We start from the raw sequence: 17815 nt of genomic DNA, 5'->3' as shown, positions 1-17815 counted from the left end.
GATGGTGTAGTTGATATTTTGAAGTGAAAAAATGCTTTAGTTAGTACTCCAGTTTAGACCATGTTCTTCTCCTGTACCAAGGCTGTCTGGAGCACTGGCGTTGTTATACTTTGTCTTGGAATTATGGAACCATAGTGTCACAGAGTCACGGAATCTCAGGACTGGTCGAGATCTCAAGAAGGTTAGCGAGCAAAAGGCCCAGGAGTGGGGGTTGGAGGACCTGACTGACAGTCTGGGTTCAGTCAGGAACTAATTGTGACTTGGGCAAGTCACATTCCCCTCTCTTGGCTTCAGATTTCTTATATGTACATTGATCAGCTTGGACTAGATGATCTATAGACATTTCAATTCCCAAATAAATGAGTATTATGAACACTTATTCTAGTTGTCTATCTTCAGATGGTAGAAGACGAAACCTCTCAGGCCACAGAATTAATTAGCCACTTCTGGAAGTAGACATAGTGTCTATTTAGCCTGTCAAAAGTTTGTTTTTTGCCACCTGATTTTATTAGCTTTAGCTATGAACAAATCACTCTAAAACTTAGTGGCTCCAAACAGCCACCATTTGATCTTGCTCACAATTCTATGAGTTGTGGGTGGTTCTGCTGGTCTGGTCTGGCTCAGCTCTTTTCTGTCAGGTTTTCTCATGCATCTGTGGTCAACTGGTGGTGCGACCAGAGCTAGATGATTTAATATGGTCTCAGTCACATTTCTGGCAGTTGGCAGATTCTTGATTCTCCTCTGATTCACAAATGTTTTTCAAACCTCTGCCAATTCATGTGTGCTGATGTTCCATTGACCTAAGCAAATTGTATATACAACCCAGACTCGAGGAGTTAAGTAAATAGACTCCATACCTTCATGGGAAGATCCGCACTGTCATATTGCAAGGACGTGGATGAAGGGAGGTGGTGTGTTCATTTATACACTCTACTTTGTCATCTTCTGGTGTTTCCTAATAAGATCAGATCTTCCTAAATTGAAATCCTGATGTGATAGCCTCTAGGCACTTGCCAGTAAGAACATGTTAAAGGACCACCCCCCTTACAATTTCTCTTCTCTCAATTTATCTGCTCTCATTCAGTTTTCCACGAGAGAATCCTAATGGTGATAATCCTTTACGAAAATCCTCTGATGTTGGGTTAGTGTTCTCTGAGTTAAGCAAACTGGATTCCAATATTCTTTATAATATACCATTTTATCCTATTGCTCATGTTTCAGCTTTCCTCTGGACCTTTTCCAGTTTCACTCTCTCTCTTTTTATTTTCCTCTAAGCATGATGTCTAGAACAATGTTGTAATAACTATCTGACAAATGGTAGAAAGATAACTTTAACTTTTTGTTATTTTTGAATTCATGCAAGCCAATTCTGGAGATACAGTTGAAGACTCAATCCACGGAGCATAAAAACCTAGAATTAATTCTAAGTCCTTTTATTTGCTAGTTATGGGGTCTTGGCTAAGTGATTTATTAACTTACATGTTTATATTAGGTTGCATATTTATTAAAACATTGCATTTCTTATCCTAAAATGGGAATGAGAATTGTTATCTTGTATGGTTATTGCAAGTAAATTATAAAGCATCTGGCATATAATGGATGCTAAATAAATTGTAATAATAAAAGTAATAGTAATAAGTATTATTTCTATTATTATTACCGTTTTGATCATGGTGGCCAGATGCTTTGTTTGCTTTGTGTTTGCATTATTTCCAAAGTTTATTTCGGTTGGTTCTTTATCAGCTAAATATCCTATGGATTTCTATAAGCTTAGCTATAAGAACCTTGGAAATGTCACACTGAGTTAGTCCAGAGGTTGTTTTACCTCATTTCTCTGCTTCAAAGCGGCTGTGGAACTCCATAGCCTCCTGCTAATAAATCCCCTACGCCCATTGATACATGGATGGTATGCATTTGTACCCTGCTTTTCTTTCTTCCCATATCCTTAGATTTCTTGTTATTTTCTGATCTGGCAAAACCTACTCTTTCCATGAGAATTACTCTAGCCTTAAGATGGTTTGTGGGATAATGTATAATATCCCTGTGTTCCTCAATGTTCCCAAATCAAGGTTTTATTTCAAGCTTCTTGTTGCTAGTCTTCCAGGGAAGTTACCATGCTCCAAGTGACCAGAGTCCTCTGATTCATAGTCCATGGATTAATCCTCTCCTTTTCACAGCTTCTCTTCTGATTCCTTTGCTAGATAGTTCCAAGAAAGAAAGGCTCTCTGTGCTCTCTTATTCTCTTCCTGCAGCTGAAGCTCCATTTTGTTTTTAAGTTTGTCATCTTTCTTTCTTTTGCAAAGATCTCTCCTTTTTTAAAGATCCACGTTGATACTCTGGAGAGTACAATGGTAGCAGTCAACCAGTGTGATCAGATGTCACCTGCTTAGGGCTCCCAAATCCTTTAGTTTTCTCTTGCTCTTTAAGTTAGAAATAATAACGGCTCTAGATCCTACCCTATGAGTGATGATAAAACCCAATGTTCCTCCCAGATATATCTTGCTAGGGGCGAGTGGATATGAGGGAAGAGGAGCATCTAGGGCTTCTCTTTTCCCTAGTGGTCTCAGTCGCTTGTATTCCTGCTTCTACTGAATTCTTAGTTTTCACTGTATGTCTGAGTGTCTATGTATTATGACTGTTTTCCTCATTGCGTTTTTCTTCTGGTTACCATCCTGATTTTCACTCCCCTAACTTAGTGTGAACACAATATTGCATATATAACATACTTCAAAAAGTAATCATAGCAAGCACTTCTACAGTATCTATACAGGCAGGCACTGAGGAGTTCCTGCTGCTGTATCTTCTGACATAAACTCTCTAATTACTATTCTTTGCCCTATGTATGGATATTACAGCTTCCGTTTGTGACTATCCAGGGTTTGTATTCTCAAAGAAACAAAGATTCCTTGTTTCATGTGGTCAGATGAGCTTTTTATTCCCTCACTCCCCTCCTCATCTTCCAAGGAAAAACAGGGTATGTATTAGTCTGCTAGGCCTACCATAATAAAATACCATAGACTGGGTGATTTAAACAGCATAAATTTATTTCTCATAGTTCTGGAGCCTAAGTCTAAGGGAAGTCTAAGATCAAGGTGCTGGCTGATTCAGTTCCTGGTGAGGGTTCTCTTCTTGTCTTGTAGATGGCTGCCTCCTTGCCTTGTGCTCACATGGCCTTTCTTGAGAGTGTGCACTTACAGAGAGAGCAGAGCAAGCTCCCTGGTGTTTCTTCTTGTAAGTGCACTAATCTCATACTGAGGTGCTCTGCCCTCATGACCTCATCTAAACCTAATTACCTCCCAAAGGCACAATCTCCAGGTAGCATCACATTGGGGTTAGAGTTTTGACTATGAATTTTGGGGAGGCACAATTCAGTCCACAGCAAAGAGATAATTTGTATTATTCAGAATGAAGAGATACTTTGTTGGCATAAAATAGATGCAATTTATGCCATGAGAAGCAGTAATTACTAGTAAGATAATTTGTTTTATAAATGTTTCATTATGGAAAAAAATTGAGTGCTTACTCTGTGTCAGGTATTCTTTCAAATTCTGTACATGCATTAATTATTCGAGCTTCACAACAATCCCATAGTGGGTACTATTCCTATTCATCTTTTATACATGGGGAAACTGAGGCACAAAGATTTTAAGAAACTTTTCTAAAATATTGAAGCTAGTAATGTTGCAAAATTATGAACCAGTTGGTTTAGATTTAGATACTGTGGACTCAGTTTGATGCTTCAGAGCTTTGCCTTGAGGACCTAAAGCTTCTGCATTGATACATAAAACCTTGTCTCTGACCAGCAACTCCACACCTGGATCCTAGAGGAGGGCAGAGGGATAGAAAATCATCAAGGGAACTTAGGGAAAGAAAGGGGTATGTGTGTGTGTGTTGGTGGGGGGAGCAGAGTGAGAGGTGGGAATTCCCAAATGTCCAAAGTGTACCTTGTGAACTGCTGGAGAATTTAATGGGTGAAAGGAGAGCTGCACCCTCCTCAGGATTCTGTCTGTGTGACCCACCAACAGTCAGTTTAGCTTTTTGGTAAGGCGAAGTACCAACACGCCCTCCTAGGCATTATAAGCACAAGTGAGGCGTTATATAAATAGAGACGATTCTTTCCCAAAAAGCATCTCTGCACCACTTTTCTTAATATAACATTTTAGTTTCTTGCTATTGTCAGGTTGCCATGTGTATACATCTGTATTGCAGCAACTCTCCTTATCTAAGATTTCAACAAAGGGCCTTCTCAGACCTCGGCCCCAATTCAACCAGCATAATCTAGATGTGATGGTTGATCTCATGTGTCAACCTGACTGGGCCATGGGGTGCCCAGATATTTGGTTAAGCAGTGTTCTGGGTGTGTGTGTGTGTGTGTCTGGATGAGATTAATATTTGAAAGTTGACTCAGTAAAGCAGATCGCCCTCTAAAATATGGGTGGGTCTCATCCAATCTCTTGAAGACTTGAATAGAACTGAAGTCTGAGCAAGAGAGAATTTGCTGTCTCTGACTGATGATCTTTGAGCTGGAACATAGGTCTTCCGCCTTGAACTCACACTCAGGCCACAACTTATATCACTAGCTCTCCTGGATCTTAGCTTACAGATCTTGAGGCTTTCAGCCTCCGTAGTCATGTAAGCCAATTCCTTATAATCAATCTCTCTCTCTCTCTCTCTCCCTGTATATCTAATCCTATTGGTTCTGTTTCTCTGGAGAACCTTAATGAAACCTAATACAGGTGTTATGGAAATTGGTACCTAAAGGAACAGAATTTTAAGGATGTGCTTTCTGAATTGATTCTGAGGTTTCTGAAATTGGCTCTGTAATCTGATTAGCTTTAAAGATGCTAATGACTATTTCCAGTAGTAAAGAGACCACTGATAGTCCATGGCATGGTCTGGCAATAGAGATACGCAGAATATTGGCTACTCCTATCAACCACGTGTAAGAAGCAAGTGTGACATTCAATGACCCCAGCCCCTCCTCTGTGTGACTACTTGCTGCTCTACACACTTTAAAATAATTCACATGTTCTCCTGATTTATGGCCTCCATTTACATATGTCCTCCCCTATAGCTTGATAAATTAAAACTTTGTTCTATGAGTTTCTCTCCAGGAACAGGCTGACCACAGGCAGGAAACACACCTACAAGATACATCATCAGAAAGAAGGAAAGAACAATGAAAGACCCTGGAGTCTGTCATACCTGAAGGCCAACATTTCTAAACCCTCTCCTTACTGCCCATTTTCCATATACAACTACCTCAAGATGCTGTAATTCTTTTTTTTTTTTTTTGTGAGGAAGATTAACCCTGAGCTAACATCTGTGCCAATCTTCCTCCGTTTTATGTGGGATGCCACTACAACATGGCTTGACAAGCTGTGCTAGGTCCACACCCGGGATCCGAACCCGTGAACCCTGGGCCACTAAAGTGGAGCATGCCAACTTAATCACTATGCCACTGGCCCAGCCTCTCTGTAATTATTAAAGATGGATCTTTTGAGACGTTAGTCACCTGTCTTCTAATTATGCCGGCTAATCGAATTAAAGCTGCTTTTCTTGACCCCAAACTCATGATTAACTCAGATCACAGAGAGCAGAGGGAGCCCATTGCTCGGTAACAAATTTCTGGCAACCAAGATGGGATGACGGCCTCTACCCGTGGCTAGTCGATTCAGAGGAGGCTGTTTTGGGACTTTCCCAGCAGCTGCTGGGTGGCTTTTTCTTTTTTACCTTCTGTCCGGGGAATTCCCCTCATGGCTGCTTCGCTTGCCAACTGCCTCTAACGCTTCAGTAATCCAGAAACGAAGGAGTGGATCATGAGCTGATGAGATTGCGTCTGCAGCTGGGTGAGTCATCCCAGAGTGTACTCCCGGGCATTATATTCCTTTTTCCTTGTCTGGGGGCCTTGGTCAGGCCAAGGTCCATCTGGTTTAGGTGCTGTTATTAAGGGATAAAGGAAAGTACAGACTGCCTAGCACATTATCTGGAAGAGCGGTTTCTGGTTTCTCTGTGGTGTGCACTCCTGCGTGTTTTGTTCTCCTGAACATGTGTGTCATTCTACTAGTCTACATGCCGGTTTTCCTCTGTGTCAGAATCCCACAGTATACTTCCAGTGCTTGTTACATCATCTGTGGTGACATGAAGTCTGTGACCTTTGCTGTTGAGGGTCAAGCTGGAATTATACACCTCAATGCGGGCACTGCTGTTTGTGTGTTCACTATCTTTATAACCCTTGAGAGGAAGCAAGAGCACAGCCTAACTATCTTTTCCCACTCTTTGTCTGTCTTGTCTGGCACCTTCTTTGCTGTCATTGTGTGGAAGTTAGGTTTGGGCTTAAAGTAAGCTGGACTTGGACTTTCTGAAAAATAGAAGATTTAAAACCTTTCTGTCAGGCACCTGGCCCCCTTCACTGGCATTGGGAAATCAGATGTTTACCCCACCTTAAGCCATTACCTCTTGCCTCTGGCTTATTTAGCTCTCGTGTGATAACTATGTGCTCGGGTGGAGTGGGATTTAGGTAAGTCCCATAGTGATTGGGATGCCCAGAGTGAAGCCCTGCACCCTACTCCTGATCCCTTAATTCTTCGACACAAACTTTATCCCCATGTGCATCGTGCCACTCCACCTGTTCCAAGAAAAATTCTGCTATGGTGCATGCTGGCCAATTGGGCTGAATTTAGTTATGAGCCCATGACAAAGAAAAGTATGACCTTTTAGTGTAATGCAGACTGGCCCCAGCATACACGGGGCTCACGAGAAAAGTGGTCCCCAAACAGGTTGCTCAACCATGATACCATGCTGCAGCTAGAATTGTTCTGCAAGAAGAAAGGAAAGGAAGATGAAATCCCCTATGTTCAAGCCTTTATGCTGCTATGTCTAGATCAGGGAAGGGGGACGATGGACAAAGAGTCCCCCGGCTCCTGCCCCTCCTCCCCTTTTCCACGCCCACTCCTTGCCCAAGGGGAAATGCCTGAGGGATTGCCAGGTCTAAGAGAATATCTCTCTCCTTCTTCAACCCAGCAAGGGATACTATTCAGTCAGGGGGCCCTTCACTGAGCAGGGCAATTTCCACTGCAAAAACATCCCTTAGGCATAAACAGACAAGGGCAATTGACCAGCTTCATTTGGATGCACTCTCCTTTCTCTACCTTGAATCTTTTTAGTTGAAAAAATAATAACCCACAATACTGAGGAGCCCCTCAAAGGATGACTGATTTGTTTTCCTCCATCTTTTTTTCCTATCACCTCACAGGGGCAGATATAAATATTTTTTTATATACACACGCCTGAATGCCCTGTTCCCCTCCTGGAATGAAACATTCTTTGTAAACTGAGTGCTCAAGTGACTTTTGCTCTAGCCCAGCTAGTGGTGCAAGTGCCACCGGAACAATCCTTATGGTTCCAGATGGCCCTGCTAGGTGTTCCAACACCACCACCGGAGATTCTCAAGGAAGTAAGACTGAACGACGTGTGGGCAGATAGGAAGCCTGGGAAATCAAAGAATGTCCAGCCAATACGTATATCCTTTAAAACCAAAAGATAAAGCCCAGCCTGAAACAATATCTGCTAAACAGGAGGCTCAGGAAGGCATTCAGCCAGATCTGCAGAAGTTCCCGGTGGCAGGATTAATCAGACCTTGCCAGTCTTCATGTAATGCTCCTATTCTCCAGGTCAGGAAACCCAATTCAGATGAATATCGGTTCATTCAGGAACTTTGTGCCATAAATGAGGTGGTTCAAGACTTGCACCCTATTTTGCCCAGCCCTTACACCTTGCTAACCAGCATTCTGGGTAAATATGGCTGGTTTTCAGGTTTGGAATTAAATGATTCTTTCTTCTGCATACTGCTCATGGAAGAATCGCAACAACTCTTTGTCTTCGAATGATGTGACACAGACACTCAGGCCACTCACCAATATTGTTGGACAGTGCACCTCCAGGGCTTCAAAAACTCCCCTATACTATTTGTGGAGGGCCTAGCTAAAGACCTGAGCCACTTACAATTACAAGAAGGATTGCTGTTACAGTGTGTGGATGACTTGCTGATAGCAAGCCTCACTTATGAGCAGTGTCTGGCCAACATGATAAAGACCTTAAATCATTTGGCTGAATGTGGGTACAAGATCTCATAAAAGAAAGCACAGATCTACAAACAAAAAGTTACCTACTTAGGATTTACCTTGTCAAAAGGCCAGGGGAACTGCTGCCAGACCGAGAGAAAGCTGTAGGTGCCTAAGCCCTCCCACCACCCAGTGAAAGCTATGAGGATTCTTGGGCATGGTTGGTTTCTGTTGGATCTGGATTCCTAACTATGGTCTCATAGTAAAACCCCTCTATGAAGCTCTAAAAGGGACATACCAGGAACCACTAGAATGGACAAAGGAATGTCAGGTGGCCTTTGATACCATCAAGACAAAGTTAATTTCAGCCCCAGCCTTGGGACTTCCTAACTTGGGCAAGCCTTTCAGCCTATGCGTACATGAAAGGCAGGGAATAAGCTTGGGTGTTTTAACTCAAAAACTGGGCATGACTCCATGGACAGTGGCTTATTTTTCCAAACAATTGGATCAGACTGTCAAGGAAGCTCAAAAATTCACCCTGGGCCAACCCACCATGGTATATGTGCCACATCAAGGACTCACATTATTAGAACAAAGAGGGGCATACTGGCTCACTTCAGGATGGAGGGGCAAATACCAGGCCATCCTTTTGGACAATTCAAACGTATGGATGCAAGTATCATCCTCTCTAAACCCAGCCCCCTTGCTGCCTAATGAGACATCAGAAGCCTTAAAACATGACTGCTTACAAGTTATGGAGACTGTGTATTCTAGCTGGCCTGATTTGTTGGACTGATTTGTTGAAAGAACCAGGCTTGGAACTCTTCATAGGTGGCAGCAGCTTCGTAAAGCAAGGTAAGAGATGCATGGGGTACGTGGTCATAACTTTACAAGAGACCTGAGAGGCTAAATCCCTACCCACCCAGGGACATCAGCTCAAAAGACAGAAATCATCGCCCCCACTCCGGCTTTATATCTAGCTTGAGGGAAAAGAGTAAATATAGACACAGATCCCCATTATGTCTTTACTGTAGTTCATGCTCATGGGACAACCTGGAAAGAAAGGGGGCTCTTAACAGCAGGGGAAAAGGAAATCAGACATGGTCCTGAAATCCTAGAACTGCTTGATGCTATTAATGAGCCTGCTAAGGTAGCTATCATGCATTGCCCTGGCCACCAGAAGGATAATACCCCTGTTGCCCAAGGAAACAGACTGGCTGACCAAGTGGCCGAATGGGGTGCTAAGAATGGGGCTAATGGGATGTTGCTATGATGGGTCCATACTGCCACAGATAGACCTTACTGCCTACAAGCTGATATATTCTGAAAAGGATAAGAAACAGGCTGAAGAACAGGGATACAACATTGAATGCCCAGGAGGCTGGACAGGGGATGCTCACAGGGTGATTGAAGACTGGCAAATAGACTTTACCCAGATGCCCCAGGCAACTGCGAATTTCAGGTTTTTGTTGGTGTTTGTGGAGACCTTCACCCGGTGAGTAGAAGACTTTCCCACTCATACTGAGAAAGCATCAGAAGTCACTCGCATGTTGCTAAGAAATTATCCCCAGGTTTGGTCTGCCTAATACCTTGCAGAGTGATAACAGACCAGCTTTCGTCTCCCAAATAACTTAACAAGTGTCCAAAAGCTTAGACAGCCCATGGATGCTACACTCAGATTGCTCAATCAATTGGAAAGACAGAGAAAATGAATCACAGCTTAAAGAAGACCATTGCCAAAATCTGTCAGGAAACACAGCTAACTTGGGATGAAGCGCTGCTCCTTCCCCTGCTACGAGTTAGAGTAGCTTCCAGAAGTGGACTTAAATTGAGTCCTTTCAAAATTCTATATGGGAGAACCTTTCAGGCATCTTCCCCTGGGATTGACTCTCTGGATGTTTTAAGAAATGTTGTAATTGGTAATTATGTTAAATCATTAAGCTGTATATTAACTTCTGTCCATGAGTTTGCTTCTCATAGGTCTGCATATCTGTCTGCTGTCCCTCTACATGCCTTCTGACCTGGTGATCATGTTTTGCTGAAAACTTAGAAAGACCAGGGCCCCAAAAACCACTTGTCACCCAAATGGACAGGCTCCTTTGAGATTCTTCTTACCACTCGCTCATCTATAAAACTTGCAGGTGAGAAACCCTAGATACATCACTCCTGGATCAAGGCAGTCCCACAATCACACAAAGATATCCCACCTGTACTGAGGGACAAATTGGTTGTGGAACCCCTTGGAGAGTTAAAATATGTCTTTAAAATAAAACTTCAATCTCTTCTATCTAATCCTTCTTCTTACAGTTCTCAAAAAAAGTAACTCTTTTCCACTCTATGGTCCGTCTATGGCATCCTGATTCAGCAGGAAGTAACTAGAAAAATTGTGATGCCCTGTCTCCCCCTTGACCATAAGGTTATGGGTTACCATTAATGGGCGGAAATTGTAAGTGAACATAAGTGAGGCCATCTTGCTCCGCTAAATGATCCCAGCCCCTCCTCTGTGTGACTATTCACTGCTGTACACACACTCCAAACTAATTCACCTGCTCTCCTGATTTACAGCCTCCGCTTACTTGTGTACTCCTCTATAGCTTGATAAATTAAAACTTTGTTGTCTGAGTTTCTCTCCAAGCATAGGCTGACCACATGGTGGAAACACACCTGCAAGTTTCCATCACAGCTGACAGAAGAATGGAACAATAAACAACCCTGGAGTCCATCATGCCTGAAGGAAATGCCCTCCTTACTGCCCATGTTCCCTATATAACTACCTCAAGATTATGTAATTCTTGAAGATGAGTTTTTTGAGACATTAATCACCCATCTTCTCATTATACTGGCTAATTGAATTAAAGCTTCTTTTCTTCATCCCTAACTTGTTATGATTAATTGGCTCCGATTACAGCGAGCAGAGCAAGCAAGCCCATTGCTTGGTAACACAAGGAGCTGGATGACTGTATATGATACTTTCAAACATTTTTGGAAAACTAATGAATGTAGTGAGATTGACTCGTTGCTCCTATTGTCACTGGATGAAGTAGTGACGGAAAATGATGAGTTCAGGGATTGGAATTCCTAGCTCAACTGCCACATAAATGACCTGACAACTTCTGTGTGTGTTCTGAAGGAGACCCTTGTCTCCTAAAGCCACAGGCTGAGATTGCTGAAAATCAAATGAAAAATCGCATTCAGGGACTGGATGAATTACGATGTAAGTTAAACTCCCAGCCTCCCAGGGGGTCTGCTGTTAAAGTGGGGGCCTTGATTGGGAAAGAATCAGTTCCTACAAATTGGAATGGGGACATGTTGGAAGATCTTGGTAAAACTGGGGACATTGAGGCCCTAAATTCTGTTGAGTCTTCTTTGCCAGTGGAAGAGACTTCTTTACCCACAATGGGCAGGGCCTCACCAACCCCAGTGGTAGAAGCCTCTCTAACCCCATCTGAAGGGATTATCTCTACAAGGCCTGAGGAAACTGTAATGGCCTCCCCTGAGGCAGTTTCCATGCAAGACAATGCTGATTCTCTGCAGGACCCACCCCCACTACCCCTATTTGCTTCTAGACCTATAATTAGACTCAAGTCTCAGTAAACCCCTAAAGGTGAAGCACATATCATTTTCCTTTTAGTTATTTTTGGGGGTTCATTGAGGTCCTAGGGGTTGTGGATTTATGGTTTTCATCAAAATTGGAAGTAGTTCTTCCAAATAACTCTCTGAATATTTTTTCTGCCGCTTTCTCTCTTCTCCTTTTGGGACTCTGATTACACATATATGTTTAGACTACTTGAAATTGTCACACAAGTGACAGATGCTTGGTTCAATCTCCTTCAACACTTTTTCTCTTTCATTTAAAATAATTTTTATTGTCTTCAAGTTTAGAGTAGTTCCTTTCTTCTTCAATGTTTATTCTGTTGTTAGACCGTCTAATACATGTGTTTAAAAAAAATTTCAGGTATAATATTTCTCAGATCTAAAATGTCTATTTAGTTTGTTTTTATGGTGTCCATTTAAATTTTGTCTCCATTCTTTCCATCTTTTTCTGTAATTCCTTGAATGTATTTATAAGAGTATTTTAAAGCCTTTTCTGTTAGTTTCAATACCTGGGTCACTTGTAGATTTGTTACTGTTAATGCTTTTCTTTCACTGTGGTTTTCATTTTCATGTTTTTTATGATTTCATAAGAGATATTGTGTATAGAAAACCAGCAGACATTGAAGAATACTGCATTTTTGTTTTTATTTTCCCAGAGAATGACAGCTTTTTCTAAGGCTTGTGGTTAACCTAAAGAGGTGATCATTCCAATTTTACTGAATGTTAAATTGATCTAGGACTGAGCTGCCACTTTATGAAGACTGAGTTCCCCTCTGGCCAACCAACTCCTACCTTTCTTCCTGCTGCTACTGCCTACACTGTCACTGCTGCAGCTGCCTGGAGCTAGTCTTTGTGTTTGAGTCTGCATCTAGGAGAGGAATGGGATACAGTGTTGCCCAACATCATAAGAGTGCATATACTGGGCAGGTTCTTTCTCCTTTCCCATCCCACCTTTGTGTTTTCTCAGCAAATTTAGGGGAGATATGCGATAGAAGTTAATTGTCATATGAAAAACATTGTTGCATTTGCAGGGCATTCCAGATTTCAATTCATCTCACTTGCCTCTGCTGAAGCTAATAGCTTGGTTAACCTTTTCATGACTAGGTAAAGTTTCTTTGCCTTGAGCTGGGCTTCTCTTCTATTCCCCTGCACCCAGACTTAGCATTTGCCCCCGAAAGTTACTGTTGCTGGATGATCCCCTAAGAAAGGCTCTTCTCTCTGGATATCAACTCAGAAACACTTCCTTGTGTCTTTTGCTGCTTGGAAGTCCATAGCTATGTGTGATGTTTGTATTATCCAAAATGTTCTTTGAGAGAAAAGGTCTTCTGTTTTTTTCACATCCTAAACTTGAAGCAGAACGAGTTTCTGATTATTTTAACCATGGGTTAAAGGGGGAAATAAAATCATTACCCAGGACATCACCCAGGTAAAAATATACATATATCAGAAATTAAAGAGAAATCATATCCCTGTAAAATATTTAATTAGAAAGATAAGAGGGATCCTGAAATCTAGCGTTTCTTAAGCAATGACACAGCAAGTTTATCCAACAATAAAGCTTATTCAACAAGTTTACCCAGCATCTCACAGATGGCAGATGCTGTCTATGTGCTCCAACCTCTCCAATCTTCCAATAAACTTTTCTCATATTTCCCCCTCTATCTTGTGAGCAGACAATCAGCAATGACTAGATCCGAGGAAATTGGAAATATAGAGGCCAAAATAAAGAGACAACAATCAGACTATGAAGGAGAAAAAAACTTGACCAAAAAAAAATCCATTAATACACTCCGAAGTATGGAAAGAAATATTACATGTATGAAAAAAGAACAGAACACTATAATATGGAAATATAGAGAACAAATAGATCTATTGAGAATAAAAATGATAGTCAAAAAGAAAATATCAGTAGAAGGATTGGGATATTAAGTAGAGAAAATTAACTAGATGTGGAAGAAAAGAGCAAGATAATAGAAAAGAAAATATCATAGTAATACTAATATTATGGCTACTTCAGGAGATTTAATAGCAGTTACAGAAAGAGAAAAGAGAAAAAACAGAGGGGAGAAAATAATCTAAAAATTTACATTTGAATGCCCAGAAAAATTGATAAAAATAGACCTACTTGAATAAATCTCAGAAGAGTTGGTACAAATTAAACATCCTTTAAGATTCCAAGAGAAAAAAATATTTAGGTCACACTTAAATGACTAGAAATCAGAATGGCTTTGGACTTTTCAAGAGCAAAACTGAAAATGAGAAGACAATGAAGCCTTGAACATTCAGAAGAAAAAATATTCTAATGTAGAACTTTAAAGCGAAGAAAAACCATCACATTATTGAGGGATATAAATTAAAACATTTTTAGACTTGCACAATCACCAAATTTTATCTTTCACATGCTCGTTCTCTAAAGGCTACTGGAAACATGAAAAGATGTTCAAACTCATTAGCTATTAATTGAGGAAAAGGTAAATTAAAGTCACAATGAGATAACACAAACTTATTAGAACAGTTAAAATAGAAAAGTGATAATACCAAATGCTGGTGAGGATGCAGAGAAATTGAATCTCTAATACATTGCTGATAGGAATGTAAAAACGATAAAGCCACTCTGGAAAATACTATGTCAGGCTCTTACAAAACTTTACCTCTCCTTACCATACAACTCAACAATTGCATTCTTGGACATTTACCCTAGAGAAATGAAACTTTATGTTCACTCACAAAATCATACATGAATGTTTCTAACAGCTTCATTTATAATAGAAAAAATATATGAAACAACCCAAATGTCCTTCAATAGGTGGATGGTTAAAATCTGGCACAACCATGCAGTGGAATACTACTCAGCAATGTAAAAGAACGAACTATTGATATACACAGCAACGTAGATGGGCCTCAAGAGAATTCTGCTCACTGAAAAAAATCTCAAGAGCTCACATACGGTATGATTCCATTTATGTAACATTCTTGAAACGGCAAAACAACAGAGAGGGAGAACAGAATACTCGTTGCCGGGAGGGAGAGAGAGGCTCGGTGGTGGGATGTTAATACGTGCAGGTAGCGTGAAGGAATTTTTTGTGGTTATGAAACAGTTCTGTATCTTGATTGTGGTGACGGTTGCAGAAATCTATACATAGGACAAAATTGTATAGAACTAAACACAGCTAAACACATACACACAAATGAATTCAGGATAAAAGAGGACAAAAACTGAATAAGGCCCGTAGTTTAACTGTGATGGAGCTGTGTCAATTTCTGGCTTTGATATTGTGCTACAGCGATGTAAGATGTCACTATTGGGGGGAGTTGAGTGAAGGGTACATCAGACTATGTTTGCAGCATCAAAGAATCTTGAGTCTATAATTACTCAAAAATGTAAAGTTAAAAAAAATCTTTACAGAGCATCAAAAGTACAAAATATATACTGAAGTATGAAACAAAGTATACATGTATAGTCATGTTTATTTCTATGTTAGAAAATTATCCAGAAACAGTTCTTAGGAACATTAAAATTGATAAATAAATTATGCACATATATGGAGAAAGAGGGAAAGAAACTACTGGAGTGTCCTGTTTTTTCATAACAAGACAGGACAGCAAGAGAAATAAGTGAAATATAAATTAAAGAAGGACCATTAAAAAAACTCCAGGATGACAAAAAAGAAATCCTAGGATGACAGCTGTGTATCAGCAATGAAAGGTGAGTAGGCCGGGCATCTCCAGTAGAAACTCCTTCAAAATGATGAAATCTCTATGATTTGTAATATGAATCAATGTGTTAAGAGAAGATTTAGAAAACGGGTGAAGGGTTTGGGGTTGAAAAACAAGCAAAAAAAAAAAAAAAACCCACAATTCCAGGGAAAAACACAATGTACAGGAGAAAGAAAAAAGATTGAATGGGGGGCTGGCCCCGTGGCCGAGTGGTTAAGTTCCCGCGCTCCGCTGCGGGCGGCCCAGTGTTTCGTTGGTTCGAATCCTGGGCGCGGACATGGCACTGCTCATCAGACCACGCTGAGGCAGCGTCCCACATGCCACAACTAGAAGAACCCACAACGAAGAATACACAACTATGTACTGGGGGGCTTTGGGGAGAAAAAGGAAAAAAATAAAATCTTTAATAAAAAAAAAAAGATTGAATGGCTCAGCTCTTATGGCATATATAGTCATAAATACATAAATAAGACATATCTCTCCACCCAAAATTATGAGCTTTATGGGGGGGGATGGTAAATGTTCATTTGTCTGATGGTTGGGGGATGGAAAGAGGAAAGAGAGTTAAATCTTGATCTTCCATGGTAAGAAGACAGTGTTGCTCAACTTTTTTTCACATAAAGGCATTTCTAGAAAATGATATTCGTCTGGTGCATGGCTAAATTAGAGGTGTTTGGAATTCCAAATGAGACTTCTTGCTACCTAAGATATCTTGTATAACTAGTTGATTTTTTAAACCATGTGAATATATAACTATGATTATTGAAACCTTAAAAGATAACTACTTTGGTTGCATGTGAAACAAGGCAAGTTAATGGATTAAAAGGAAAAATAACTCAAAACATATTGAATAATTTTTCTTCTCCTTTTGTCACTCATCAGGGGTGTGACAGGAGGAATTATGACCCTCAAGAAAATCCCACGCCCCAATTCCCAGGACTGTGAATATGATGAAATGTCACACCCAAGAATATGTTACCTTAGGTGGCAAAAAGAACTTTGCAGGTAATGTTACTAAGTTTACTTTGAAATAGGGCAATCATCCGGGATTATTTGAGTGGGCCCAGGGCAATCACAGGACACCTTAAAAATAAAAGAAGGAGACATTTGAGATGGACTTGACAAACCATTGCTGGGTTGAAGATGGAGGGAACCACATGAAAAGAAGTGCAAGTGGCTTCTAGGAGCAAAGAGCAGCCCCCAGCTGGCAGCCAGCAATGAAACATGGATCTCAAAACCTCCAGCTACAAGGAACTGGATTCTTTCAACAATGAGTGAGCTTAGAAGAGGATCCCAAGCCTCAGAACCACAGACCTGGCCAGTAATCTGATTTTAGCTAAGTGAGACTCTGAGTAAATAATCTAACCAGGCTGTCCAGGACTTCTGACCCACAGAAACAGAAAGATAATAAATTTGCATTGTTTTAAGCAGCTCCATTTGTGGTAATTTGTTACACAGCAATAGATAATACAAGGGGGTGAAGGTGAGGTTCTTACCATTTTGAGCAAGATTTGAAGTTTTTACCTTAGTGACTCTATTATTCAGAGTGGGCTAACTTCTGTGACAAATAATTCCACGCTTTCCTTGATCTGGTACCAAAAATATCTCTCTTAGGCCACAATACAACTGAATGTTCAGCAATGGATTTAATCTATGCAGTTCTCTACAGGTCTCAGCATCTTCTGGGTCCTGGGTTCTCTGCAACTGGCCAGTACGTGAGGGAAGAGAGACTGTGAGAATAATGCAGGGGACTCTAGGGGTCTAGCCTGGAAATGGTGAGCATCACTTCACCAACATTCACTGGTGATAGTCACTTCTTGCCTAGTTGGATGCAGGGGGGCTGGGAAGTGTAATCCAGCTGTGGAATATTTAACCTAGCAAATGAAAGTGCATGTGTGAACAACCAGTTCATTTTTCCCACAAGATCTTGGGAACTGTAGGTATAAGATGCATCAGAAAATCAGTTCTCAATTTTCCCAAAAACAAGCCTTAACAGATTCTAAGATATATCTTGGAATAAGATAGTTTTAAAAAAAAATTAGATTGTCTTTAAGTAAATCATAAATGTTCTGGCTCCCTACACCTTTTTGTACTTTGTCTTATAATGGGCTACTTCACATATTTGAGTTCCCTTATCGGCTCCTAAACACATTGGATTTTGTCAACTCTAGACCCAAACTCGTTGATGGGATTAATATCAGAAAGCAGAGATAAGGGCGAGAATGCCTTTGAAAAGCAGAGAGAGAAAAATGAGATTCCTGCAGGTTGGAAAGGTGACTATGGTCCGGGGGGCACCAGAGGCTTCTGACTTCCTCCCTAGCATCATTCCCAGTGGGATAGAAAAACCTCAGAGAGGATGGCTTTTTACATTTTTACATTTTCCCGTTTTCACATTGTAAGTCTAGACCTAGGCACTGTATTCTTTCAATTTTGGAAAAAAA

At 40.7% G+C, this 17815-nt stretch overlaps 1 long non-coding RNA gene across 2 annotated transcripts; it reads left to right on the top strand.

Annotated features, from left to right (window-relative positions):
* The first annotated feature begins 7441 nt into the window (after positions 1–7441).
* LOC139040793 (uncharacterized) lies at positions 7442–16800 on the top strand. Of its 2 annotated transcripts, XR_011495105.1 has the most exons (4): positions 7442–11277; positions 14464–14605; positions 15252–15363; positions 16257–16800. It is a non-coding gene; the product is annotated as an uncharacterized lncRNA (long non-coding RNA). The 2 variants fall into 2 exon arrangements; XR_011495104.1 differs by having other exon boundaries at positions 14464–15363.
* The last annotated feature ends 1015 nt before the right edge of the window (positions 16801–17815 follow it).

This window comes from Equus asinus, chromosome 17 (assembly GCF_041296235.1).
Source record: "Equus asinus isolate D_3611 breed Donkey chromosome 17, EquAss-T2T_v2, whole genome shotgun sequence".
Classification (NCBI taxonomy): domain Eukaryota; kingdom Metazoa; phylum Chordata; class Mammalia; order Perissodactyla; family Equidae; genus Equus; species Equus asinus.
The sequence above is the reverse complement of the archived record's forward strand: the minus strand, read 5'-3'. Positions and strand labels throughout refer to the sequence as shown.